The sequence below is a fragment of the Dermacentor silvarum genome, chromosome 4 (genome assembly GCF_013339745.2).
Source record: "Dermacentor silvarum isolate Dsil-2018 chromosome 4, BIME_Dsil_1.4, whole genome shotgun sequence".
NCBI lineage: Eukaryota > Metazoa > Arthropoda > Arachnida > Ixodida > Ixodidae > Dermacentor > Dermacentor silvarum.
The window spans coordinates 195,329,763-195,353,186 of NC_051157.2; the positions used below are offsets into that span (position 1 = coordinate 195,329,763).

The 23,424-nt window shown below is 46.3% G+C and overlaps 1 long non-coding RNA gene across 1 annotated transcript in view; it reads right to left on the reverse strand.

Moving 5' to 3' along the window:
• Positions 1–452: 452 nt before the first annotated feature.
• The window catches only part of LOC119450886 (uncharacterized), a 30,355-nt gene continuing 7,383 nt past the window's right edge, over positions 453–23,424 (reverse strand). Inside the window, exons 2-3 of the long non-coding RNA XR_005191548.2 lie at positions 22,995–23,131; positions 453–545 (exon numbers count right to left, since the gene is read on the reverse strand). This is a non-coding gene — a long non-coding RNA (uncharacterized LOC119450886). The remainder of the gene's footprint in view (positions 546–22,994; positions 23,132–23,424) is intronic.

Here is a 23,424-nt window from a genome sequence, read left to right on the forward strand (position 1 = left end):
TGTGAGGCTACGTAGCCTTTGCATATTTTTAAAGTCTGGTTTAAGTGGGATGGCTGGTATATAGAAGACCCAACGCCAAGTCTTGTATGTCACCTCCCACAAAGATTAACGTTCAGATACTTGCCACAGAAGAAAATGCGCTATGCTCAGCCACTATGTGATCTCCTTAACAATGCACCTACATGCACGTTTCCACATAACGTAGTGTGCTCGTAAAACAAAAGAACACAGCTGAAAGATTTGGAGCTGACACATATGCAGATCATCGAGTGTCTGTTCCATGTGCGAAATCCGAAGCGTCACTTCAAAAGCCTAAAAGCGCCGCACGCGACCATCTTTGCTGCTAAGGCGCGTACTTAGTGATAATTTGGCAGGTCACATGATCCTTACGTTGCATGAGGACTTACAGTGAACAGAAAATTAAGAATTTGACCCATGCCTTCTCTACTTACCAATAAAACCGTCTGATAATTCAACAACGTAACAGTCTTTAGTGATGTACAGGAAGCTCCAGGATGGCTCTAATAGAGAAAATCCAGAGGCAGCTGCGCACAAACAGCGTGCAACCAAATGAGCAAACAAGCATCGTACATTTAGTTATGTACGATGTACTTAATAAGAACCCAGAAGACACACTTCTAAAGGTCCATGGACAGAAACGTTTTCTTTTTTTATACATGCTAATTAGATTGTGGGGTTTTACGTCCCGATACCAGCATCTGATTATGATTATTACTGACTCCGGATTAATTTGGACCACTTGGGGTTCCTTAACGTGCACGCAAATCTAAGTACATGGGTGTTTTCTGCATTTCTTCCCCATCAACATGCGGCCGCCGTGGCTGGGATTTGATGCCGCGACCTCGTGCTTAGCAGCCCAACACCATAACCACTAAGCAACCGTGACGGGTCCTTTCTATATACGGCAGGCTGTGGTTGGGTCCAAGCCGGCGTTAAGAACAAGAATACATAAAATACATTTAACAGCATGTTAAGCGTACAAGGTAGCAAAATCGTGAATAATTAGATTTGAATTAGTATAAAAAAGAAATAAAAATTGCGTATTGTACAGTGATGCAAGGAAGAGACACAGAAAGGAAAGGAAAGACAAGGAGGTTAGCTAGTGTAAGTACCGGCTGGCTACCCTGTGCTGAGGAAAAGCGGTAAAGGGAATAGAAGATAATACAAGAAACAAATAATAAAATTAAAGTGGAAAATATTCACACAAAAACGCGATGCCACGTGCTACAACGTTCAAAGTCGGTCGCACAATTCACAAGCACTTAAGAGCTTCGGCAAGACTTTTAAGGCATTGATTGCCGAAAGCCGTCTGGTCCAGTGTCCTAGAACATTTTATTCTTTTGTGAAGGGGCAATCGTCCAATTTGCAGTAATTCAATCTTTTATTTTTATTTTTTTATTTATACATACTGCAGCCAAACTTTGGCTATAGCTGGAGTAGGAAAAGAATAATGAATTATACATATACGTTACAACTTTGAAATAGCAGTGAGAAATTCATCTAAAGGACACTCGCGTACATTTCCAGGCAAAGCATTCTAGCACTGAATCGTGTGAGGGAAACAACTTTGAAATAGCGGTGAGAAATTCATCTAAAGGGCACTCGCGTACATTTCCAGGCAAAGCATTCCAGCACTGAATCGTGTGAGGGAAACAACTTTGAAATAGCGGTGAGAAATTCATCTAAAGGGCACTCGCGTACATTTCCAGGCAAAGCATTCTAGCACTGAATCGTGTGAGGGAAACAACTTTGAAATAGCGGTGAGAAATTCATCTAAAGGGCACTCGCGTACATTTCCAGGCAAAGCATTCCAGCACTGAATCGTGTGAGGGAAACAACTTTGAAATAGCGGTGAGAAATTCATCTAAAGGGCACTCGCGTACATTTCCAGGCAAAGCATTCCAGCACTGAATCGTGTGAGGGAAAAAACTGTACGAAAACACGTCTGAACGAGAACTGCACGGAACAATATTAACAGTATGACATTGTCGAGTATTCGAGGGGGCTGAAAATGAAATGTAATCTTGGGAAGAACAATGTGGTGAATTTACACAACTGTGGAAAAACTTTAAACAATGACAGTGGCGACGTTTCTGGAGTGTGATTATATTCAGGTCAGAAAGGTTGGAAGAGGGTGAGAAATATCTATCATAACGACGACAGATGAACCTAACAGCTTTTTTCTGTACTGACCCTAAAGTCTTGATGTCTTTTTTATGATGGGGATTCCATGTGATAGAGGCATACTCCAATATCGGACGTATTAGTGTTATATAGGTTATCAGCCTAGTGTGTTTTGGTGCGGAACGGAGCGTGCGCTGCAAATAACCAAGGCGTTGAAGGGCTTTTTTGCATGTTAGTTCAATATGCGGTGACCAAGACATATCATACGAGCAAAGAACTCCCAAATATTTACATTGGTTAACTCTGTTTAGGGATTGACTGTTATGAGCATGTTACATACCGATGTTGCTGTCTGCAATAGCATTATTAAAATATTCAACCGAAGAAGAGGCGACCGCTACTCTGGCAGCTTGTTCCAATAGACTACTGAGGCTACCCACCGCGGTGGCTCAGTCAGCTAAGGCGTTGCGCTGCTGAGCACGAGATCGCGGGATCGATCGAATGCCTGCCGCGGCGGCCGCATTTCGATGGAGGCGAAATGCAAAAACGCCCGTGAGCTTCCGTTGTAGTGCCCGTTAAAGAACCCCAGATGGTCAAAATTAATCCGGAGCACTCTAATATGGCGTGCCTCATAATTAGAACTGGTTTTGGCACGTAAAACCCCAGAAAGAAGAAGAAGGGTACTGAGGCTGGAAATAACACTTATGAGAGTTATCTTTTCGTCCACTTTCATTTGTCTTTTCTTCATTATTTTCTACATTCCAATTTCAACCACACCTAATTTCCCCGATGCTTTCGTTGGCTTCATTGTCTGTTGGCTTTATGTGGTTATGATTACAAAATTGAGCCCCTCTTTTTCCCTTCCTCTTTTGTTTATGAGAGTTAATGTGACTTATGCCTTGTTTGACCATTTTGCTGTGACCCGTGCGTAGTGAGTGAATTATAAGGTGGTGTAGCTAAAGAGAGTTAATTATTTTTAAGTGGCCATATAAGAGCGCATAAATAAATGCTAACCTTCATAGAACTCTACTATGCGCGAGTGGTTTTAGCTTAGTTTTCATATTTAAATGGCTAATGCTTGTCACCCTTGAATATTCTGAGGCTGGAAATAACACATATGAGAGTTATCTTTTCGTCCACTTTCATTTGTCTTTTCTTAATTATTTTCTACATTCCAATTTCAACAACACCTCATTTCCCCGATGCTTTCGTTGGCTTCATTGTCTGCTGGCTTTGTGTGGTTATGATTAATAAAATCGAGCCCCTCTGTTTCCCTTCCTATTTGTTTATGAGAGTTAATGTGACTTATGCCCTGTTTGACCATTTTACTGTGACCCGTGCGTAGTGAGTGAATTATAAGGTGGTGTAGCTAAAGAGAGTTAATTATTTGGAAGTGGCCATAATAGAGCCCATAGATACATGTTAACCTTGATAGAACTCTACGATGGGCGAGTGGTTTTAGCTTAGCTTTCATATTTAAATGGCTAATGCTCGTCAGCCTTGAATATTCTGAGGCTGGAAATAACAGTTATGAGAGTTATCTTTTCGTTCACTTCATTTTTCTTTTCTTCATTATTTTCTACATTCCAATTTCAACTACACTTAATTTCCCCGATGCTTTCCTTGGCTTCGTTGTCTGTTGGCTTTCTGTGGTTATGACTAATAAAATCGAGCCCCTCGGTTCCCATTCTTCTTTCGTATTTCATTACGAGGGTCTCGAATCTGGCAGCCGTGATGTCATTAGGTAGCATGCGAGGGTTTATTAGCCACGTGCCTGCTCTCCCAAGATCACGTGTATCGTGGCGCCATAGGGCTAAAAAGGATGTTCGACATACGCCCACCATGGTTCTGAGTGGCGCTGGCTAACACTCCTACGGCTAGATATAGTAAATATAAATACCCAGGTAAGTGAACGAATTAATGGCCGTCGCTGTAGCACAATTGGTAGTGCAACGCACGCGTATTGCGGAGGTTGCGGGTTCGGCTCCCTCCGGCGACAAGTTATCTTTTCGTCCACTTTCATTTCCCCTTTTCTTCGTTATTTTCTACATTCGAATTTCAACTACACTTAATTTCCCCGATGCTTTCCTTGGCTTCGTTGTCTGTTGGCTTTCTGTGGTTATGACTAATAAAATCGAGCACCTCGGTTCGCATTCTTTCCAACGTCGTCCAGGTAACACATACAGATTTCCCATCGAAGTCTCCGCAGGATGGTGTCCAGGAATCGCTCGAATGTCGCCGGGGCATTACACAAACCGAAAGACATTACGTTAAACTCGAAGAGTCGGTCAGGCGTTACGAAGACAGTCTTCTCCTTGTCTGGCGGGTGCATCGGTATTTGCCAGTAGCCTGAGCGCAGATCGACAGAGGAGAAGTACGAGGCAGAATGTAAATAGTCAATGGCGTCATCTACACGTGACAGAGGATACACATCCTTCTTCGTTAGTGCGTTTAGGCGTCTGTTGTCTACGCAGAATCGCCACGAATTGTCTTTCTTCATGACCAATATGACCCGGAGCCGCCGAGGGACTATTGGACTCCTGTATCACGCCTTTCTGTAGCATGTCTGTAACTTGCTCGGCGATCACTTTGCGCTCGGCAGGAGAGACGCGGTATGGTTTCTGTCGTATTGGCGACGCTGTTCCAGTATTGATGCGGTGGTGTACGCGGGAGTGCGGCGGTGACTGCAGATGCTCTTGAGCAAAGTCAAACACTGACGCATAGCGGGCAAGGAGCTCTTGGATCGCGTGTTGGTGGGAAGAGGGGAGCGATTTATTAATCATGCTCCTACATTTTGAAGAGTGTTCACTGAGTGGCGAGCTTGCGTCCATAGAAATAGCAACCGCACGAATGCTCGCAACACTATCTTCTTCAAAGCGTGCGACCTTCAGTCCGGCAGGCAAAACAACTGACTCGGAGGACACATTCACCGTCCAAACGTGAGCACAACCTTCTCTGACTTCGATCAGTGACCGAGGGACAAGTACATTCTTTAGAGTTTTCACGTATTAGCTTGAATTAATCCACAGCAGGAACCAGTACGGACGCGCAACGAGGTCACAGGGATGAACATTGCCGTCTGCGCAGGCAAAAGTACATCAGTGGACGTGGAAAATACTTCTTCAAGATGGGATGGAATGTCGTCTAGCGCGGGTGGTCTGGTATCGCTGCTTAGTGAACTTTCACCAGCCCTGCAGTCTAATGTTGCTCCACACTCCCGTAAAAAGTCAATACCAAGAATTATGTCATGCGTGGCGCGTGCTAGTACAATAAATTGCGTTCTAAATGCCATTCCACCAACGGATATCACAACTTAACATACTCCCACAGGACGTAACAGTTCACCGCCAACTCCGCGAAATGTGGTATTTGCATCCCAAGCAACCATCACTTTCGGTCCAAGGCGATTCTTCAACGCAAGACACATCACAGACACAGAAGCACCAGTATCTACTAAAGCCACAGTATTAACACCATCGACACAAGCACACCATTTGTTCTTCACCATGACGACAGACGGAGGCATTTAAAAAAGTGACCGTCCCGCGACCTCACCTCCATCGGTCGCACTAGCTAGTTACCCAGCTGGGGCGGCGTAGGCGAGCGGCGACGTGGAGATGGCGATCGCCGTGTCCGAGTCGGCGGTGGAGTCAGGCTGCGGTCGGACACGGGGGAGTCATTCCTTGGCATGTACGTGTAGTCTCGATGTGGCTGGCGGAAAGGGACAAATGGTTGTGAGGATGTAGCTTCTTGCATGCGAGGCGCATACGCGCGATCTCTCGGAGCACGCTGTGGGCGACGGCGGCAATACCTTGCGATGTGTTCCTCAGCCCCGCAGCTGTAGCACACAGGTGGGCTGCGATTTTCATCGATGTTAGGTACAAACCTCCAAGGCGTATTGTAGACGGGAGACGACCCACGTCGAGGCTCTCTGTCATGTCGCCGTTTAAAACTCGTTGCTTGTGGCTGGATAATGATGCTCTGGGCATGGGCGTTGTCGGAAACGGGGCAGTCACCGCAGGCATGTCGCGGCCAGGCCGCCGGCGCCTCCAAGTAGCGCTCATCAACGGAGCATTGGTGGCACACGCGGTTGGCATCTGGGCCTTGAAAATGAGCCAGTTCATCTCTAATAACTTGCCGTACCAAAGCAGCCAGGTCGTTAGAGGCAGATACGTCCACACTTGCTATGTTGGTCACGTTGTCCAGCCGACCAAACTTCGGGAGAATGCGGCGTGTCTTCAGAGCCTCGAACGTACGACAGTGACGCCTTAAGTCGGACGGGGTAGTGAGGTCTTCCTTACAGATAAAAAAATTCTATAGATCTTCGACAATTCCCTTGAGTAGGTGTCCGACCTTGTCCTCGTCCGCCATGTTTGCGTTCACAATTCCGCAAAGCTTCAGGATTTCTTCGATATAGGTGGTACACGTCTCTCCCGGTAACTGCGCTCGTCGTGAAAGTGTCTGCTCAGCCTTTTTCTTTCTCGAAAGTGAATCGCCAAAGCATTTCTTTATCTCTTCGACGAAGCTGTCCCAAGTTGTGAGCGAGCCCTCATTACTGTCGAGCCACATGAGGGCAGTTCCCGCAAGGAAAAAGACAACGTTAGAGAGCTGCGCAGCCGCGCTCCATTCATTGTGGCGGCTCACCCTCTCGTAGTGTCTCAACCAGTCCTCGACGTCCTCATTCGCTTTGCCTGAGAATGTGCGTGCTTCTCGATGAGGTGTCCAGTAACCAGCTTGCCTCGGGTGAATGTTTTCTGCCGCGATTTCCTCGCGAACGTCGCCTCCGTCTGAATCGCTCATGTCGACGTCTCCCGGTGGTAGCCCGGCCAACCGCTTGCTGCGTCGAAGGGGTAGTAGACCTCGGTCGTCCAGTGTCAGGTACCCAGCAATTCCACCAAATTGTAACGGATGGGATGGATTTATTTACAACAATGATGGATCGTTAGCGTAGCGCAAGGGACAGGACGGTCATCGAAGCCCAACAGGCAGCGGCCAGCTCCTCGCGCACCCTTCTTCTTCCTTCGGCTGCGCCGTGCAACGCGACAATTTATATACCGTAAGCATGAAGTTTTGTAATTAAATCAACGACATGAACAACATGAAAGGCTTTGGAGATTGAGCCGACGATCGCGGCTCATTCTCGCGCACGCGAGGGAGGATGGCGGGGCGTAAGCGCGCCGTCTTTCGTGGCGCACGAGGAACTGAGGCGAGGGAGGGGGGGGGGGGTTTCTACTCCCGCGGCTGCTGCTGGCTGCTGCTTACGGCACGGCCGCGCGGGTGCCGTATATTGACAGCGATGTGCGACGTTCGACCAAGTGCACGCCCACGTGGGCCTTATCTTCAAAGCGATGCGCGATGGGGGCAAAGTACGCCCAGTGCTCGTAGCTTCGTATGCGCTGTGCTTTTGACGCTTAATTCGTGTAGAAGCGACACAGCAGGAACGTCAATTCGCTCGCTGATGATGCCGCGCTTTCTGACAGCTAGTTCCCGCGGTCATCGAACGAGATCTGTTCATGTTTACCTGTGCGAGCGTGACACGGTGCATGTTAATTTAGCTAGTAAGCGAATGTTTGGAATTTTCTACGGTGTATAAATATAATATCCATACATGATATAGCTGTCTACGAATTTGCTATCGCAATCAATGCTTCGCCTTTCGGGCGAAACTGCGACATTTTTTTATATCAAGTTTGGGCAGTAGGCCTAAAATGCCGTCTTTGCTAACAATGATTTCCTGCATTGGGTCTTTGAAATGGCATGTTGGAAAGGAAGCGAACGATACCGTCCTCGTGAGCACCCTCTGAAAACAATAGTTTAATCATTTCGCTTTTGACGTAGGCTCACTCATCGTTCTATTTGATACATTAATCTGTGATATTGTGGGGTGTTCCCTATTGTTATTCATGAACGGTGACAGTGTTAGGTAGAAGAAAGGAACCTTTGCTTTCCCTAATGTCTTTTTCATGACGTTCGTTTAACTGTAATTATCCTTTTTGTTACCACGCCCCTGTCGATGTGTGCCTATTCTTGGTTTTGCCAATTTTTCCGTTAATTTTTAAAGGAACAAATTGATTTTCACAAAAACTTATTATCCTTCAATTTGCCTAAAGGTTGTCTACATTATCATTTTTGTCAAACTAATAATAGCTAGATTTTAGATAATCAAGAATGGCTGAATCATTTGCTAATAAATATTACGTATTTTGGAAAACATATGCCTTAGGCTAGGAAATTTAAGGCAACCCATCCAAAAATCACTAGTAGCCTCCTCAGTGGAATCAAGAAGGCACTTCAGGAGTGTTCGGGCAAAGTTTGACAGCGGCTGCACATTTTATCTGACAAATAAAATCCAAGAACAATCTGTGGCCAAGTTTAAGAACAATAATCATTTGCTAGTAAATATTACGTATTTTGCTAAATATATGCCTTAGGCTAGGAAATTTAAGGCAACCCATTCAGAAATCCCTTGCAACCTCCGCAGTGGAATCAAGAAGGTGCTTCAGGAGTATTCAGGCAAAGTGTGACAGCGGCTGTACATTTTATCACACAAATAAAAGCCAAGAGCAATGTGTGGCCTAGTTTTGAAACATTGATATGTGATTATTTGTACAAAAAAGCCGCAGTTCCGCCCAAAAGGCGAAGCATCGATTGCGATAGCAAATTAGTAGACAGCTATACGAAGTATAGGTGCTGGCGTGGAGCAGAGGTAGAATACCCGGCTTCAAATCTGACGGTCGTAAGTTCGAATCCTACTCCAGTCCACCACATTTTCAGGCATGGAGTGGTGCCTGACACCGGCAAGAAAAAAAAATATATATATATATATATATATATATCGCCGAGAGCTAGTGGGGCTATATTAGTTCAGGTGCAACCAAACTAGGAAGGCCCACTAAGCTTCATCAAAGTCACTCCCTCACCAGAACAGGAATTGGCCTCCCTGGTGCAGTATTCGGCCACTACCTCCCTCATGACTCCGACAATTAACCCATGGCCCTCAGTTCCCAGTGGCTGCGGAGCACCTGACCAAGGCGGCGGTCAGACCTGCTACGCGGCAGAGGGTGCTAAGAATCCCTGGGTCCGGACAGGCCACCAATGGAAACTGAACCTGGCCACGTTCAACACGCGCACCCTCTCGAGTGAGGCTAGCTTAGCAGCACTATTTCAAGAATTATCAGGCATTTCCTGGGATATTATTGGCCTTAGTGAGGTTAGAACTGGTGAGGCTTACACAGTGCTGACTAATGGCCACGTCCTCTGGTAGAGAGGTCTCCCAGATAAGAAAGAATCCGGGGTAGGATCTCTAGGGCATAACAACATAGCCGGCAACATTGATGAATTCTACAGCATTAATGAGATGGTAGTAGTCGTCGTAATAAAGCTGAGTAGGAGGTACAAAATGAAGGTAGTACAAGCCTATGCCCCAACCTCTAGTCACGATGATGAAGAAATAGAACAGTTTTATGAAGATGTTGAACTTGCAATGAGAAAGGTGCAAACTCAGTATACTTTAGTCATGGGCTACTTCAATGCAAAAGTGGGGAAAAAACAGGTTGGTGAGCAAGCAATTGGCAACTACGGCATCGATTCTAGGAATGCAAGAGGAGAGATGTTAGTAGAATTCGCGGAAAGGAATAGGCTCCAAATAATGAATACCTTCTTCAGGAAGCGCAGCAACAGGAAGTGGACCTGGAAAAGCCCTAATGGAGAAACAAGGAATGAAATAGATTTCATACTCTCTGCCGATTCAAGCATAGTGCAGGATGTAGAAGTGTTATGTAAGGTTAAGTGCAGTGACCATAGGTTATTGAGGTCTATGATTTCTCTCAATTTGAAGAGAGAGAGAGAAATTAGTCACGAGGAAACAGGCCCACCTAGAGGTAGTAAGGGTAAAAGCAGACGAATTCAGGCTGGTGCTTGCAAACAAATATGCAGCTTTAGAAAAGGAAGATAAAGACAACAGAGAGGTAATGAATGAAACCGTAACTAGGTTTGTCTCAGAAGCAGCAATTGAAGTGGGAGGTAGGGCACCAAGGCAACCAGTAGGTAAGCTCTCCCAAGAAACAAAGGACCTAATAAAGAAACGACAGAAGATTAAAATGTCCAACTCAAGAGATCAGATAGAATTCGCTGAACTGTCAAAACTAATGAACAAGAAAAAAGTAAGGGATATTCGAAATTGTAACGTGGGAAATATTGAGGAAGCCGTAAAATATGGACGCAGCATTAAATCAGTAAGAAGAAAGCTTGGCATAGGACAAGGCAAGATGTATGCACTGAAAGATAAGCATGGTTATATCATCAGCAATTTCGATGACATAGTAAAAGCAGCGGAATAATTCTATACTGACCTGTACAGTGCGCAAAACAGCCAAGCTACTTTCATTCAAAATAGTGATGAACCGGATAGAGAGGCTCCTTCTATAACTAGCGCTGAAGTTAGAAGGGCCTTGAAAGACATGACCAGGGGAAAGCTGCTGGAAGAGATCGAATAACAGTAGGTTTAATCAAAGATGGAGGAGATATCATGCTTGAAAAGCTTGCGGCCCTTTATACGCAATGCCTCACAACTTCATATGTGCCAGAGAGCTGGAAGAACGCCAACATTATACTAATCCATAAGAAGGGAGACGTTAAAGAACTGAAGAATTATAGACCCATTAGCTTGCTTTCAGTATTGTTTAAAATATTCACCAAGATAATTTCCAATAGAATCAGCAACACTTGACTTCAGTCAACCAAGAGCACAGGCTGGCTTCAGGAAGGGATATTCTACGATGGATCATATCCATGTCATAAATCAGGTAATCGAGAAATCTGCGGAGTACAATCAACCTCTCTACATGGCTTTCATAGATTATGAAAAGGCATTTGATTCAGTAGAGATACCAGCAGTCATAGAGGCATTGCGTTATCAAGGAGTACTGGAGGCATACGTGAATATCTTAGCAAACATCTACAAGGATTCCACAGCTACCTTGGTTCTCCACAAGAAAAGTAGAAAGTTACCTATCAAGAAAGGGGTCAGGCAAGGAGACACAATCTCTCCAATGAGCAATGCATGCTTAGAAGAAGTATTCAAGCTCTTAGACTGGGAAGGCTTAGGAGTGAGGATCAACGGCGAATATCTCAGCAACCTTCGGTTTGCAGATGACATTGTCCTATTCAGCAACAATGGAGACGAATTACAGCAAATGATTGAAGGCCTTACTCGAGAAAGTGTAAGAAGTGGGTTGAAGATGAATATGCAGAAGACAAAGATAATGTTCAATAGCCTGGCAAGGAAGCAAGAATTCAGGATCGCCAGTCAGCCTCTAGAGTCTGTAAAGGAGTACGTTTATCTAGGTCAATTACTCACAGGGGACCCTGATCACGAGAAGGAAATTTACAGAAGGATAAAATTGAATTGGAGTGCATACGGCAGGCATTACCAAATCCGGACTGGGAGCTTACCACTGTCGTTGAAAAGAAAAGTGTACAATCATTGCATTCTACCGGTGCTAACATATGGGGCAGAACCTTGGAGGTTAACAAAGAAGCTCGAGAACAAGTTAAGGACCGCACAAAGAGCGATGGAACGAAAAATCTTAGGACTAACGTTAACAGACAGGAAGAGAGCGGTGTGGATCAGAGCACAAACGGGGATAGCCGATGTTCTAGTTGACATTAAGCGGAAGAAATGGAGCTGGGCAGGCAATGTAATGCGTAGGATGGATAACCGGTGGACCATTAGGGTTACAGAATGGATACCAAGAGAAGGGAAGCGCAGTCGAGGTCGGCAGAAAACCAGATGGGATGATGAAGTTAGGACATTTGCAGGCGCAAGTTGGAATACGCTAGCGCAAGACAGGGGTAATTGGAGATCGCAGGGAGAGGCCTTCGTCCTCCAGTGGACATAAAATGTAGGCTGATGATGATGATGATACGAAGTAAGGATAGTAGTTTTGTAGGCCGTGTAAACTTGAACATATTCGCTTACTAATTAAATTAACAAGCATGGTGTCAGCACGCAACAGGCAAACACGAGCACATGACACTCGATAACCGAGAACACTCGTTGTGAAAGCGCTGGTGCGAGGAAGTGCGGCAGCAGCAGCGATCGAAGTGACCTTCGTGCTGTCTATGGGCGTCTTGCGCTGGAGTTTGAGGTATAGTAGCGGCGCCTGGTGGCGGCGAAAAACGTCATCTGTGTAGTACCAGCTTGGGTAGTACTGAGCCGTGGCTGTGGCGAAGGACGTTTCGAGCCCGAGTTCGCACTTTTCGATTCGCACTTTTTTCTGCCCTGTTTTGAGTGGGAAGAGGCTCGTCACTTCTCACAGACCACTCCGACCACACTGCGAGCTGGCCGCAGCCTATAGTTTCACGAAAACGGACTCTGCGTGTGCCGTGGGACGTAATGCTAGAAGCAAAAGACATCGGCAGCACCGATCCGGAGAGACCTAGCTCAGCCTCCAAAAAGCGTCACCGTCGTTACTGCTGCATCGTGGGCTGCCAGGAACAAGAAGGCGTGAATCCCAACATCAGATTCCCAACATCAGTCCTCGTTTCTTGTGTGCGCGCTGCAGTTTCAAGATGAATAGTTCCCAACTCGCCCAACTTTCAGTACTTTTACACTAAGATTCTACCGTTTTCCTTCAAGGCCTCCCGCAGCGGAGCGTCGGGCGCGCTGGATAATTTCACTACCCCACTACGAGCAACACAGATTCGAGAGTTAAATGTGATCATCTTTGCCCTCAAGCCAATACATTAACGCAGCGCACCAAGGCAGTATTTATTACTGCATACCGATTTTCGAGTGCTGTCAGTTAGAGCTACATCAAGCGAGCAGCGCACCAGCTCGCGCTGCAGCGCGCGATTCGCACGTACGTACGTTACGGCGAGCTCATATGCATCGCATCAGGTATTTAACAGTTGCTAAAGGCCGCTACTACAGCGCAGGCATAACTACTTGTCTAGCCGCATGCAGTCAGCAAAGATTACCGGAGTCCCGCCGTTTCTCGGCATGCTGAAAGACCGCTGCCGTCGCGGCGCGTACCCTGGTGCGCTCGAACTATTCCGTACACGTGATGTCTGCTTATCGCTGCTGTGACTTGATTTATAGGCAAGCATTTCCTCGCGTTTGTGCGCCTGAATATAGCAGCGTGCAAACCTTACCTGAAGTTCAACTTCGTACGCGACTCGCCTCATTTGCGCTTGACACCGCGCTAAAACTTTGCCGCTTATTTCTTTAACGGCGTACGCGTAACGGCATTGCATAATTTCTCGCCTTTACGTAGCGTGCCACCCCTGAAAAAATCTTCGGCGCCCGATATTCGCTGCAAGCCGTGGTACAACACAACCGAAAGTGGTGGGTCCATTTTATTGCGATAGCAATTATATGGACAACACTTCAACCGGATTTCTGCCGTCGTCGTCGACGTCGTCGTCGCCGTCAGGTTCCCTATAGATAAAATCCTCGCCGCGCGCCGTATGCCCGAGCGGAAGCGTGCGGGGACGCGCGCTATCACGGAGAGCGAACGCAATCAATCTCCCACGCGCAAGCAAGGAAGCGGGAAGCCAGCGCCGGAGGGAGCTGAGGGGGGGGGGGGGGGGGGGCGCACTTTTCCTCTGCCAGCAACCGCACTCGTCGCTCGTTCGCACCGTCGCTTATGTCCACACGGCTCTGACCTTTATGCGCCGTGCATTCGCCGCTCAGTTTCCGTTGAAGCGATAGACCGCACGTACCTTCGCCCGCTGCTTGCTGCCAGCGTTTTGACAGTCGTTGTCTGCAGTCATTCAGTGTGATCTATTCATGTTTGTTTCTGCGCGCTCACACCACGCTTGTTCATTCAGTTAGTAATAGTCGGGCCACATTTTCCAACGCACGCTACACATGCAATGCTGCCCGGATCGGCAGTGCAGCGCTACAGGTGTGTCCCTTCGCACGCGCTGCCCACGGGAAGCGCTTCTCATGAACACCACCGTTTCACAGGCGCCTTCTCGTGGTCATCGAGTCTCTCTTCATGTCGGTCTGCTTACGGCGCAGCACACCTGCTTACTTAATCAGCTCATGTTTACTACAATTCATATTGCTACCAAAGCCGCTCTCCTTACTTCGTGTGGCATTGCTGTGTTGCTATCACATTCATTGCGTCGCCCTTAGGGCGAAATTGTGACATTTTTGTAAACGTGCTTTCCGAAGTAGACGACCGAGTTTGGTAGTACGCAGTTTCGGATTGAGGGCGCTTTTTAGCACCATTTTCGCAGCGCCCCCTGGGCAACGCAGGAGCCCCATTGCTTCAACGCAAACTGAGTGACGAGAACACCGAACTCACAAAGGTTTCAGCCGCCTGCAGATCGCCTTCGAGATAAGACGCGCGCGATTGCGTGCGGCCGCGCAAAGTGCACAGTTGGTGCCGGAGTAGAATGCCGCCCCTCCCTCCGCACCGCCTACCCGCTTCCCTACCTGTGCGCGCGAGATTGAGCCGCGGTCGTCGGTTCCTCATGCGCGCGGTCGCGAAATACGCAGTTGCTGTCGGAAAACAAAGCCGCCGCCCACTGCCTTACTCCCATCCCCCGACGGCGTTTCGCGCAACGGAAGGCGGCGCGTTTCCTTTCACCTGACCTTTCTTGCACGCTAAACTGAGCCGCGATCGCCGGCTCCCCTGCGCGCTTTCACTCGCACATACAGCATACAGCGCGCGGCGACGGTGTTATCGCCCATGGACTTTGTGCGGAACATCACGGCGACTGCGACAACGGAAAGGCGCTTGGAGCGACCATATAATTGCTATTACAATACAAGGGACGTTGAATATCCGGCACAAGTTTGCGATTCACCACTCACATGTCGTGCCAACATAGTAACAGCGGCCGTTTGTGGCCGGTACACCCTCGCAATTAGCCTTCTTCCACGTGGTGTCGACCCCAGCTGTAGCGTTCAACCATCACCCTTAAGTCTCATTATCAGCGTTTACGAAATGGCGACTGAATTGAATTATATTGCCTTCGCAGCGCTCGTTGAACGGTCCACTCTCGTAACGTTCCCATTTTATCGAACGAGTCGCACTGCGCATCACTATGGCGCTAGTTCTCCCATTCTACCCACAAAAATAATCTATGCATATCTCATGCATGTTGCCTGTTAGCTTCCCTCTCTTGCGTACGTCAGATTGAGTCGAAATCGTCAGCGACCTCGCGTGCTTTAACTCGCACATACAGCATACGGAGCCCTTAATACGGAGCATCACGGCGATGGCAGAAATGCACTTGGCGTGTCCATAAATATGCTATCGCAACAATAAATATTACCTTTGACAAGCGCAACACGTTCAACGCGAAAAAATAAGTGAACTAGAAAAAACGAGAATTCTGGTCTTTTTAAACAACAGCTTTCAACTCCGCCCCACAGGACAGTGCAGCAGAAGCAATGCGCAACGTTTCTTCCTGCGGTTCTCTGGGTCGGTACTGTGTCGCACTGTTTAATGCTGTTGTTTAAGAATATCTATCAACCAGCCCAGTTGGACTTGTCGTTGCTCCTTAAGGTTCACAACAGAACGTATTCTGAGCACTACGAACAATAATTATTTCAGCTATTGCCTACGAAACACAAAGGAACATTTGTAGAAACACACTTCAAATTAGAAACAGAAGGGAACAGAGAGCGCTTAGCTACAGAGGAGCGAAGATTTCGGTAGCAGAAAACTGACATGGGCTTCATAGAAGCGAATAATTTGGCAATACTGTGTGTCTACATGCATTGCTTCAACGTCGAAATTCATTGGGAGATGAATTTTGCCAGAATTCTGTTGTCTGGAGCACTACCGAAATGAAGAAGTTATATCTGGAGTAGAGCACTGCACGGGCCGACTTTTCCAGCCCGGGCCCGGCCCGGGCCCGTTTTTACGTTGGGCAGCCTGCCCGAGCCCGATCAAAACATTTATGGTGAGACCCGGGCCCGGCCCGGCCCGGCCCGAGCCCGACTCGAAACCGGCCTGAACCCGGCCCGAGACCGAAAAATAATGTTTTTCAGAGTTGAGAAACCCGAGAATAACTCCCTGCACGTTACATGCACACCACCAGAAAGCCCAAGCCCGGCCCGGGCCCGAGTCAAAAAGCACACGCCGTGCCCGAGCCCGGCCCGAGCCCGTGAAAAAACTGTGCTACCCAGCCCGGCCCGGCCCACGGGCCGGGCCGGGCTCGAGCTTTCGGGTAAGCCCGAGCCCGTGCAGTGCTCTAATCTGGAGGTCTAGCTCCAAGTACACCATGTTTGCACGTGGGTTCCTTTCTTACAAAATGTGATCCACCCTATTAAAGTGTTCGCTAAAAGAACATTGAAGCTGTTGCATGCTCTTGCAAATTAAGGTAATGCGTATGGTGCTATGTTATTTTGCTGTTACATGTTTATTTGCTGTTATTTGTGTAATCTTAAACACGATAAACACAGATGTCTGCGTCAGTCTTTGTGAGCCTTTACAGGGTTTGCCACAATAAGGTTAATTTTTACAGTAAGTATGGCAACATTATGGCTACACTCTTTACTCGTGGTTTTTGCTCTGTAACGGGGAAATGGCACATCGTATGTCAGCAGATCCTTGCTCTTATTTTTTATATACAATTCTTTTTGATGCCAATTAGAATGGCGGAATTATTTTCTTATTTAGCATTTCATAAGGCGAACCCATGCCGCGTTTTATAGTTATGTTTTCTGCAGTACTGTAAAAGCACATCACAGCAAACGTGTTTAACATTATGTCAGGCATTATACACTTCATATAAAAAGTATATACACATGATAGATTATATATTCGTATGAAATATTACAGCGCAATCGTGTGGCAAAACTTACGACTATTCTATGCCATAAGTTATACAAGAATATTGCTAATTGTACTAATATAACATCCGTCAAAATTTAAATACCATGGTATGCACGAATACAGTTGACTGGCGCTAAAAATGTTCTAACGCACGTTCTTTTGTAGTCAAAGCAATGATACGCCCCCGGCTTAATGTTTAGAATCTGAGTGCTCAGACGCCAACAACTTCATAAGGAATAAGTTAGGTCCTTACTTGTGGTTTTTGCTCTGTAACGAGGAAATGGCACATCGTATGTCAGCAGATTCTTGCTCTTATCTTAATATATACAATTACAATGCTCGACAAATTCTTTAATGCGCAAACAAGAGACACGGCATAAAAGGAAGGTCAAGACAGGCGCTTCCTTTTGTGCCGTGTCTCTTGTTCGCACTTTGAAAATTTGGCAAGTATGCGCCAACTAGGCCCACAGAAAGTTATTTAGGCAATTGCGTAGGTATCGAATAATGCTTATCTAGTACTTATGGTTTTAAAGTGCTATGACGTTCCTTCAAGTCACGTGACCAATAATTCCGCATGAGCAAATTTGGTGAAACAGCCGCTGAAATAAAGATGGAAGAGCATCGCCTCGCCACTCAGCCTTTCGTGACACGCTGCCTTCATCCTTACCAGCGTGGCCCCAAGAAACGAAATGTTTCGTCTCACTATATGAGTATGGGCACATACTCTGCTTGCTTTCGCGCGGCGATTTTTTACCTCCATCTGATGCCGTACCGAAAGTTCAATAGAACAGAGATTTGCTTAAAGATTTGTCGAGTACGTCATCTTCTGGAGTTATTTTCAGTTCGAGACCTCGCACCACCATAGGCGCCTTTGGAAGTGCCGACACCGTCATTGCTGCTCCGTCGCCACAAGTCGGTGCTTCGTTCGAATGTTTATAACTGCACATCACGGCTACACCACACTTGATTGATTGGTAAATGAGTTTTCATCAACTAAGGTCCGCTTCTGGCCAAAGAGCGCCAACCAGATTGAGCAATGAGTTGACAATGGTACATGAAGTCAGCATGAAACATGGCTGTAGAGGGACCGTATATAAGTCGCTATATCAGTGCGGGAAAGCTATACGTATTTAAATTACTAAAATTAAAGGTGACGTGTTCTTTGGAGATAAAATAAATGTTTTGATATGATTATCACTTAAAAATTGTAACATAACGAGTTACCAGGCCAGCAACTCGGCCATTACTATTTATTGCTGTTCTCTCGAAAGCCCCACACTCCGTTGTCTTCCGGAGCACCTTCCTCGCTTCTTCTTCCTCGGCTAGGTTACACTTCCCCCATTTTCTGCGTCACCCCTCCTTGGGTGATAAAGAAGAACGCTGCTTATGGCCGCAAACTCTAACTGTCCATTATTCCTCTACCCTACAGCCTTGAGTACACCTTGTTGCACCGATAATTTCACTTCAAAAGGTCGTCTAAGAATCTTTGCTTCACTGGCCGGGAGTCCTTTCCGAACTAGCACAAAGTCTTGTAGTCCAACGTCTGGTATATGGCATTCGCGGCGCTTGTCAAAGTGAAACTTCATGGCGTTTCTATACATGTGTCGCTCCTCGGACGTTTTGCAACGCTCAGTCAGCATTAGCCTGTCTGCAATTCCAAGCTCTTTGTCGCCAGTTAGCTTTGGAACCTCACCATAGGCAGCAAAATGGACTGCACCCAAGGCTGCTTGTATGTGTCTTCTTATGATGAGCCCCCGCCGCTTCTAGGCAACATTTCCAGCCGCCCTTAAAACTTAGACACATCGACATGAATTTCTTCAAATCGCGTATCACCCTCTCCGCCATTCCCTTTGCCTGCGGGTGATAGGGCGCACAACGTCTAAGTGTGACGCCACGGCTGTTGGCCCCTCTTGAACCTTTCTGCTAAATAATGCGGGCCCATTGTCCGATATTACAACCTTCAAGTCGGAGAATATTCTTTTGTCAAGAAGGGCTATGACACTGTTTGCGTCTTCTTTGCTGGGCCGCGCCGCCACCATCCTGGTACATTGATCTATTCCGACCAGAAATGATTGTGTTTGGGTACGCCTGGACTTTCCTTTTTCAGCTCGGCGAAGTCTACATGTATGATTTCAAAAGGTTTGTCCGAGTGCTCTAACAACACAAGATCGTCTGGTCGTGGTCGGTATTTGGGTTCGTTTATCTGGCACAAGTGGTATGACCTTACATAGTTTTCAATGTCTCTATGCATGTGTTTCCATCTAAACCTCTGAAAAATCTTGTTGTACGTGCGCCAGAAGCCATCGTGGCCGCCGGACTCTGGAGTGTCGTGGTACAGGTGAAGGATTTTTGAAACAAGGGTCTTGGGCACCATGAGCTTTCGGTTCTCAAAATACAGGTCGTCGCATCCTTCCCAAAGTGTGGTCATGTTAAACTTCTCACGTGCGAGCTCAATGGCCAACCGATACAGTGCATCCGCGTCTGTCAGGTGGCTGCCTCAACGATGGAAAACTTCGAAGTCATATTGTCGTAGTTCATTTATCCAGTGAGACAGCTTCCCTCTTGGTTCCGACATGCTCAGGAGGTAAGTCAGGCCTTGATGATCGGTATGTAATTTAAACGTTCTCCCATCGATATATGACCGGAAATAGCGCTACGCCATTAAAACAGCCAGCGCATCTTTCTACGTCGTAGTATAATTCACTTGACGAGAGCTGAATGTATAGGAATCTTATCACTCGTAGCTGCTGACTCGGAGAAGATCGTGTGTCTCTTTGGTATAAGGCTGCCCCAGTACCACAGTTAAATGCGTCAGTATTCATCTCAAAAGGCAGGCTGAAGTCCGGTAACGTAAGCACGGGGTCGGATGGTAATCGATGTACGAGTTCCTGGTAGGCTGCCTCACATTCTTCAGCCCAGACAAAAGGGACACCATTTTTGGTCAGTTTGGTCAAGCACTTTGCTATTTAGCAAACTCTTTGATAAATGCTCTGAACTGGCCTGCAAGTCCAAGAAAAACTCTGAGTGATGTGGCTTCGTAAGCTTCGAGATTCGTTGCACTGGCTCTTTGGTGGTCTTGGTTGCCCCATCAAGCACCCTTCCAGGAAAAACTATCCGAGGCTTGAAGAATTCACTTTTATTTTCGTTTATCTTCAGATCTGCACCACTAACCACTTGCTGAACAGTGGCCAAGTGTTCAGAGTGCTTCTTTTCCGACCTGAGTAGACTATAATATCAATATAGACATTGCAAACGAGTCCAAGGTGTAGCTTCAATACATTATTCATCATCTTTCGAAACCAAGCCGGCGAATTCTTCCAGCCACAAGGCAGTCTATTGTATTCATGTATGCACAAAGGTGTCACAAATGCTGAAAACGTTTTGGTCTCCTCTTCTAAAGGCACTTGCCAACACAGATAGGTGGCTTATCAACAGTCAACAAGTGCGAGTGTGTATCATAAGTGTGGCCGACTCTAAATCGGCAGATGATGGCCACTGTTCATCGTATTCTTTAAATGGGTGGCCAAGTTACTAACAGCAACCTAATAACATGCAGTCTATTGGACTTTTCAGTGTGCCATAAGCGTTGCCAATAGCTCCTAAGCTTTATCCGTAGGAAAGGCTCCAGCTCTATGGCAGGAGCAGCTATATATAAGTTGCTGGCTTTTGTAACCAATCATATGGCGGTTTTGTCTGCCAGTACATTGGCCGCAATAGCTCTCCGACCAGGTACCCAGCATACTGTGACACGCTGGTTAGATACTCATATCCGGATGAGGTTCATCTGATTCAGAGAAGGGTGGACGGAAGTGCTGCATGAGACACGCCGTAATGCGACCTTGATGCGTCAGTGTAATATTCCGTACACGGGTACTTTGCCTGGAGTTCGAGGAAGTGCATGCTAATCTGTGTCTTCGGAGCATGCTTTGTCACTTCTACAAATGAAGTGCCACATTCTACCAACTGCCAATTCCATGGCCGCAACGGCTTTGTGGGGGCTATCGATCAATGGTAAAAAAGCGGACCATTTGCCAAGACTCCTTACACGAAGTGAAAAGGGGTCTATTGCTGTAAGTCGGTTATGATAGACTGTAGCAGAGGCCATAACAATTATAATTGAGTAAGGAGGCTATTCAATGTTTACCTGCACTCTACGAAAATATCTAAGCCTTGAATACGGTCGTTCTAGATAAAAAGACCAACCATTTTAATCGACTACATGCTCTGTATTGGACTTGTTGCGGAGGCACTGGTCGCAATGCCGATACCTGGAAGGTGAACAGTGTCTAGGACTTTTAATGCATTTGGTGTTGCGGAATTACAGACTGTAGAGGAGTGCAGTGACAGTAATACTTCTGTGAGGTTTCAAAACTGTTTCTGCGTTTCTGTAGATAACGTTTTAGAAATTCTATCTTTCTACGTGAAGTCGACATGTATTCAATGAAATGCAAATCCTGGCCTGCAGAAAAAATTTATTTGCATCGTATCGTGCATATAACAACGATTCTATGTGATGTGTTTCTGGTCCAATTCAACAGAACAATGTCAGGTTATTTGGAAAACATGGGAGTGTTAAAAATCTTTACGCATGTCGATGACTATGTTATTTTTCTTAACAAGGTTTGAGATTCGATGCAGACGCAGGCTCCTAATGTTTTCGTGTCATTTAAATACTGCCGCAAGCCCTTTGAATTGACGTATGAGCTACCCACTACGAGCACTCCTAAATTCCTTGACGTTGAGCTGGTTTTTCACTGAGAGCATACGAGTTGGTGGTACAAACCTCGTAGCAATGAGCCAGTTATTTTGTACGCTTCCACAGATTCCAATCTTGTCAAGAAAGGAATAATTAATTTTTGTTTTCTCAATGCGCTCAAGAAATGCTGTCCGCATTAGATGGAAGCTAGTTTTCTTTATCGATTGAAGCATTTCACACAAGCAGAGAGGGTATCCTTTGCATGTACAGTGTTCCGTTGCGGAATCTCTGCGCAGAAAGTTGCGTGCGCCGAGTGATTGCCATGTGGTTGCTCCATCTGACAGGCATAAAAAGGTGGCTGTCATTCCGCACATTCATTAGCTGCCGCCTAATGTCAAGAAAATTGCCGGTCATTCCAAAGGTAAACTCGTGTTCTCCGAACTTCAGAGGATTATAAAGCTGTACAATGAAAGAAAATTTGGCGCATGGTTTATTATATCCCTCTTTCATGTGGTAAACAGTGATAGGTCTAACGGGACGCTTTATCGGTGACCGGCTAAGCGAACACTCAAACAATGTGAAGAAAAGCGTGCGTGATGGTTGGCTCGCCTCTCGCTGCAGCTTCTGTGTTTGTGAACCGTTGTTTGCTCAATGTACTGTTGTGAGCAGAACCGGTGATGAACTAACACGTGAATAATTGAGACTGAAAATAGTTCGCGACTTTGCTTTGGTTCTATCAGCAAGGCATCGGCGCACTTGTCAGAAAAGGGGTTAACCTTCCTAAGGGTGTGAATTCCGCATGCACATTGTGATGAGTGGCGGATGTAAACACGGATGACCAAAAATAAAGCTGTCTCTTGGAAGTTAGCGCTCGTCTGTCTTCTTATTTCTTCGGTCCTTGTGTATATCCACACGGCAATTCACGAATGCGTTGTTCCAAGAAGCCCAAACAGCCACATTACTACTTTCCTAACATCGACAATATGTGTTACCTAATGAAGTGCATTTCTTTCAAAGTATTCCCGTATGATCGATGTTTGTATTGACAAAGAATATAAATCCTAGCTGCACGTACTTTGCTTATTTCACGTAGAAGTCTAAAAGTGACCATTGGTTTGGCAGTGCACTACATGTTGCAAGTTCTGCGCCCGTGCTTTTTTTCTTCCATTTGGTTCAAAAGATCACTTTCTATATTACCTTTTCAATTTGCCGAAAATTCTAGTAGTTGTGACTATCTTACCACCTTTCAGCCTGGCAATTCACTCGTTCATTTGGCTAGCAAACACATACTTGTTCAATGTTAGAGGTGGGGGTGAATGGGGGCTGCTAGCATTGCTATTCAGTCATGCACTTACTCGCTTCGATGGTCGAGCGTACTTTCATGTATTTCTGCGGCTCACTGGTAGCTGTGGTCGACGATGTGGTGTCATCGTCGTACTCATCGTATTCATAATCTTTATTGTAAAATGTCATGTTAATTAGTGCGCTAGCCCTGAAAAATATAGGGCACATTTAGCTTACCTATCTATAATTGGGCCAATAATAGTCGATAATGCTTGCCTTGCAATAGTTAAACTAGAAGGAAAGATCGAGCTCTCACAAGCAGTGAGATTTCAGCTGAAGATGGGTCCCTCTTTCTCGGAAAAGCAATTTTATTTTCCTTCAACAAAAGTACTTCTAAATTAACGTGAGCATACGGTCTGATGTGTATGTTTTTAACGTTTTCCTAGATGAGACCTTATGACCTTTGCGATTGCGAGACTAAAGACAAGAGCCCTAAGAACT